Below are 6000 nucleotides of genomic sequence, written 5' to 3' on the forward strand. Positions count from 1 at the left end.
TCAGAACGCAGTGTACGAGCGAAGAATAAGCAATAATGGGGATTACAATTTTCCAACTTAATGTTCAACATTTCTTTAATAACCGTTACCTTCTTGAGGTTGAACTACATAACTACAATCCCGATGTTATACTTTTGAACGAGACAGCTGCAAGAGTTGATCAACATATTAAATTACGTGGATACTGTACTGTTGAGAAATCGAGAGGACAGTTTAGTGGTGTAGCCATCCTGGTTAAATTAGGATATACATTTAAAAATATTCATTTGGATGAAGATAACATTCTTGCAATAGAACTAACAACGTCGCATGGACAACTAGTAATAGGAACTGGATATTTTCCCCCGAGACAGCCATATATAGAGTCAATTCCTCTACATAGGATATTAAGCAGAAATATTCCAACAATTTTAGCTGGAGATTTTAATGCTCATCACCCTGCCCTCTTTAACTGTGGAGCTGGTATTCCACTGGGTGACTTAAAAGGAAAACAACTCTTTAATATCATGACAGCTAGAAACTTGTCATTTCAAGGCCCATTCTTCAAATCGTACATTGGACCTCATCCAGGAACACCAGATATTGTACTGACAAACAGAGACTGTGACATCTTTCACTGTCGTATATCTCCTGGTGGAAATGTAGGATCTGACCATATCCCTGTTATAATACAACTACAAACTTCTCCATTTAGAATACCTGTAACTCGTAAACCCAATCTTAACACCCTAGGATTTGACCCCTTCAGGGCATATCTGGGTGATGATGAAATTGTGTCCTTGGAAAATCTACCTTCCAGTGCAATTGATGATGCAATCAGGTCCCTGCACAATCGAATAATTGAAGCTACCAATGCAACTTGCCAATTAGCTTCCACAAAGATATACCAACAATATAAACCTACTAGAGAAATTAGAGATACTTTAAGAAATTATCAAGCAGAATGTAGAAGGCATCTTCAAACAAGACAACCACCAGCAGCTACATTGCACCGATTAAGGCAAGAATTAATTAACATGATTAGTCAACACAAACGAGACATATGGAAATTTTTAGTTCTTCAAGCTAATCAATATAAACGTGAACCAGCAAAATTTTGGAGTAAGATCCGACAACTTTTAGGGGGAAAGCACAAGGTTCCTAACCACTTAGTTCATACCTTCACTGATGAAGATGATGAAGATGTTGAAATTAAACTTGACGATCCACAGGACCAGGCTAATTTGATGGGTGAAGTATGGGAGAAAATTCTCTCTCATAATAACAGTCGTCAATTTAATAATAATCATTATCAGTTAGTAAATGAATGGAGAGATGAGAACTTGGATGATCTACAACCACTACCTACCATCGATACTTCAACTCTTGAAGATACCCACCCGCTTACTAGACCTATTACATTACTAGAGATAAGTCAGGTTATTGGAAGAATGAGAAATAGAGCCCCTGGCCTCTCTGGAATAACAATGAAACAAATAAAGTACCTACCTAGAAATTGCAAACAGTCCTTGGTAAATATCTTTAATGCCATCTTGGCCTCAGGATATTTTCCTGCTGTTTTTAAGACTGCTAGGATGATCTTTCTTGCTAAGCCCAATAAAGACATTCACCAACCTGGGAACTATAGACCTATATCTTTACTTGAAGTCACTGGAAAAGTTCTTGAGAAAGTCATTTCCAACAGATTGAATTACTATATGGAGTTTAATCACTTGTTTACTGAAAAACAATTTGGCTTTAGAACACATAGAGGTACCAACCATGCAATAAATGTTATTTTTGACACTGTAGCAAGTCTAAAACAGCAGGGCAATCTTGCCTTAATTGCCACCAGAGATGTTCATAAAGCTTTCGATAGCTTATGGCATGATGGCCTTATATACAAACTCATTGACCTACCAGACCATAACTGGACTTTTCTCAGAGTAATCTATAATTTCTTAACTCAAAGAAAAATCATTCCCACCTTTCATGGCAAGTCGACAGAACCTTTTATACCGACGGCTGGTGTCCCACAAGGTTCTTGTCTCAGTCCACTTTTGTTTAACATTTATGTGAATGACCTTCCTCAACCAGAGTTTAATGACACAATTGTGACACAGTTTGCAGATGATGTTATTCATGTCGTCTCATCAACTCCAGTAACAGGAAAATACAAGTATGAGAGAGTCATAGAAAAAATGAATATTGAACTTCGTCGAACATCTAATTGGGAGAAGAAATGGAGAATTACGACTAATCCTGACAAGGTCCTTGTTAGCACGATAGGATGTTTTGCATCAACCATTGAAGATAAAGGGGGTATCTCCATCAGAGGTACACCTGTAGCCATCAGAAACCCTAACAAGATCTTGGGATATGAAATAGACAGGCTGCTCCACTCAACATCTCATGTAACTAAAAAGATCAACACAGCCAAAGCCGGTCTTAGCAGACTCTTTCGATTCAATCAAGCCCCTCAACATGTCAAAAAACATCTGTATAAAATGATAATAAGACCTATACTTGAATACCCTTGTGTCCCAATATCATTAACAACAAAGACCAACATGCTACGGTTACAAAGGGTCCAGAATAGAGCTCTTCGATTTATTACCAATACCAGGAGGAGAGACAGAGTTAAAATGGCAGATTTACACACACAACAAGATATCACTGCCATAAATGTACGCCTTGACACCCTAAAAAAGAAACAACTTTATACAATGCAAGAACTATACATGCCAGATAGAGAACATCCTATACAAGTGATAAATACCACCGATTACACCATCAATACTCCACCTCACAGGACTCAAAGAATGACTCTCCCACAGAGGGTTCGTCGTTTTATTCATAAAGATGATTACCCTCGACCCATGATTCTGAGCAACTTACCTGACGAAGAAGATTGGATACTACCAGAACCCTTCTATGTATACTGAAAAAATCATCGCCCCCAATTAGGGAGACATCTTAAATAACTTTCTAATGTAAAATTATGCTATTGACTATGGTTGGACACCACCATTAAGAAGCTATTGTCACGAGCTCATAAACTGGCCAGAAAATATTGCCTTTCCTGTCGTATAAATATCCGTTGTGCAATCGCGAAAAAAAAAAAAAAAAAAAAAAAAAAAAAAAAAAAAAAAAAAAAAAAAAAAAAAAAAAAAAAAAAAAAAAAAAAAAAAAAAAAGAAAAAAAGACAAAAAAAAAAGCAATTGCAACTTGTATAATTACAACCAATTCAGAGTCATGCACTTATATACCTATTATATTTATGTGACTCTGATGGGTTAGTATTATACCTCTTAAAAAATAATCTTATCAATTCAAATACACTTTTTAAATTACACCAAAGTGGTTGGGCCACTTACCTTTTATATCCTACCTCTCCCCCCCCTCCAACCCTCTTCCAATATTTCCATCCTTACCCATCCTTCTTCCTTCCCCATCTTACCAAAGCTCTGGTCATTAGAAGCTGAAGAAGCTGAAGTAAGTACAAGTACGCAGATTTAGGTGATTACTGGGGGACAAAATTGAGGATCCCAGTTGAAATAAGATAGCCCCTCGATGACACATTTCCTTTCGTGGATTATCCTGGGCGGCTAATCCTCCAGAGTTTAAAATCCGAACAAAATCTTATCTTACTTCCACTGGGGTCAGTGCATTCTCTGATGCAACAAACACGACCTGCCAGATCACGTGTGAGAGTCTCCTTGCAGCTGTCGCTCAGTCCAAAACTCGGCTGAACTTTACTGTGAACTATTTCGAGTTTCTTCGCATTTTGTTTTGTTTTTAATTTGTATAAATAAGTTACCTTAGGTCCTAAGAAAATTAGTGATAACAGTCAACCAAAAAGAAAACTGGAGTGTGTTTGCTCTGATGTAAACACCGCTTCCGTCTCTCCTTATAATATGCCTTTTATTAATTTCGGCGTCTTTATTGTGCTTCTAGGTTATCTATCGTGTTTCTGATATCAAGTTGGAATAAATGTGATAGATAACCTTTATTACTAATATTACCGTAATTACACAACATTGTATTCGCGCCACCGCTAGTATCTGGCTATCAAGACTCATAAGAAACTGAATGCTCCTTCTGCTGGCCCCTCCCCCTCTCTCCTGTAGCTCCTCTTACTTCTAGCCCCTCATATTACGCTTGCTTTCCATTTTGAACTTTGTCACAAAAAAAATAGAAGATTTGCTGTTATGCAGACTACCGCATTACTGAAAAAATGGTATAAATAATATCAGCATATTAGACCCACCAGTTGACGTGTATTGGACGCGTGACGTGATTTGTTTACTCTTCAACATCAGCAAAAATCGAACATTTCACTACTTTGAGCTCAATTTCAAGGTACTTTTTGTCTGTAAACCATTCAAACTCGTCTCCTCTTCTGTAATATATCTCTCATTCTGTCAAACGAGACCAAGAAAACGAGAATGCAATCATAAATACCACACGTAAACACACCGCAAAGTAGCTGTAAGTGCATTTTTGGGGGGACTGATACAGACTAATCAAATTTACATTATTCCTTATGGGAAAAATTCGTTCGGTACTCGAACAGATAGGCACTCGAACAGCCTTCTGGAATGAATTAAGTTCGAGCACCGAGGTTCCACTGTACGCTGGTGGTTAATGTTAATCCCACTGTACGCTGATGGTTAACGTTAAATTTATGACTGTCATGTCGTCGATATTATTAAATCTAACAAATCAAAATAACAGTGATTGAAATTTAAGATATACCATAACTTCGACTCACAATCATGAAAATTGCTATTGCCTAATAAATCTTAAGTTAGTCCTAAGTTTGCCTAAGATACTCTTCCAGTATAGGAGATTTAATAGAAATAGTGTATCATGTCAAGACAAAACCATTCGCATTACTGGAGTATACCTGAAAAGAGTTCCAGGGGTCAAAGCCCCCAACAGCCTGGTCTGTAATATGTAATATTGTTAAATGTTTTGTACTGCCTCACTATTATAAATCTAAATAATCACTTCAGTTACCTAGTAAGTTTACTCAGGTATACACAAATGCACTTACTAGGTAACTGAAGTGATTAAACGTACTGTTCCATAACCATGATTGTGACCAGATCTACCTGGAGTTCATTATCTTTGTAACTTGCTCAGCTATCAAAACTTTGGGGCCCACTCCCTGGACCCATTATGTACCTCTGTAATCTTTTGACTACCGTCCACAGGACGGGTATGGAGTGCATAATAAACATATTAAACTAACTCCATAACCTGTGTCAGTATAACTGTGTAGAAATGGCTAGGCATGCTAGTGGCCTTCTTTGTAATTAATGTTTTATAATATGTAAATCACACATTGTAAGCTTTGCAACGTAATAAACATTTTCATTTCAGTTATGTATAGTAGGAAACTTCCCGTTCTCTTTTCACCAAAATTCAATACAAAAAATGTTTTCTGTAAAATTTAAAATTCATACTATTTTTTTTTATTTAGAATAGAACTGAAATATTTAAAAGAATAATGAAAAAAGTAAAATATTAATTATAAATACATAAAGTATTGGAATCATAATATTTTTCTTCCTTAATACGTTTAAGGAAATACTTGTAATTAAAATATACTTCCCTATTCACAAAAAAGCGTTAATTTTTATTTTTAATGGGATGTTATGGGAACATCCTATATTTGTATAATTTGATCGACACCATGCCTAACCCTTCTAGGGTAGGGTAGGTGCCTGAGCCCGAGCCTTTAGCTCATAAGACTGTCATTCCCATTTGCTCCCTTGGGGCGGGGATGGCAGACCAGAGAGGCCTAGCTTGTGCCTAGGCCTGGGGACAGTTGGTCCCAAAGATGAGGAGGTACTTGTGCCTCCTCCCATGGGAGACTTAGGTCTCAGACACTCCCTAAAGAGGGAGCCAAGGCCGGGCCACCACTTGGAAAAGGCCCGGGCCGGGAGAATACCGGCGAATCTTTAATAATAATAATAATAATGTATAATTTAGATTTTGCTTTAAGTGGAAATT

Source organism: Cherax quadricarinatus, chromosome 79, assembly GCF_038502225.1.
Source record: "Cherax quadricarinatus isolate ZL_2023a chromosome 79, ASM3850222v1, whole genome shotgun sequence".
NCBI lineage: Eukaryota > Metazoa > Arthropoda > Malacostraca > Decapoda > Parastacidae > Cherax > Cherax quadricarinatus.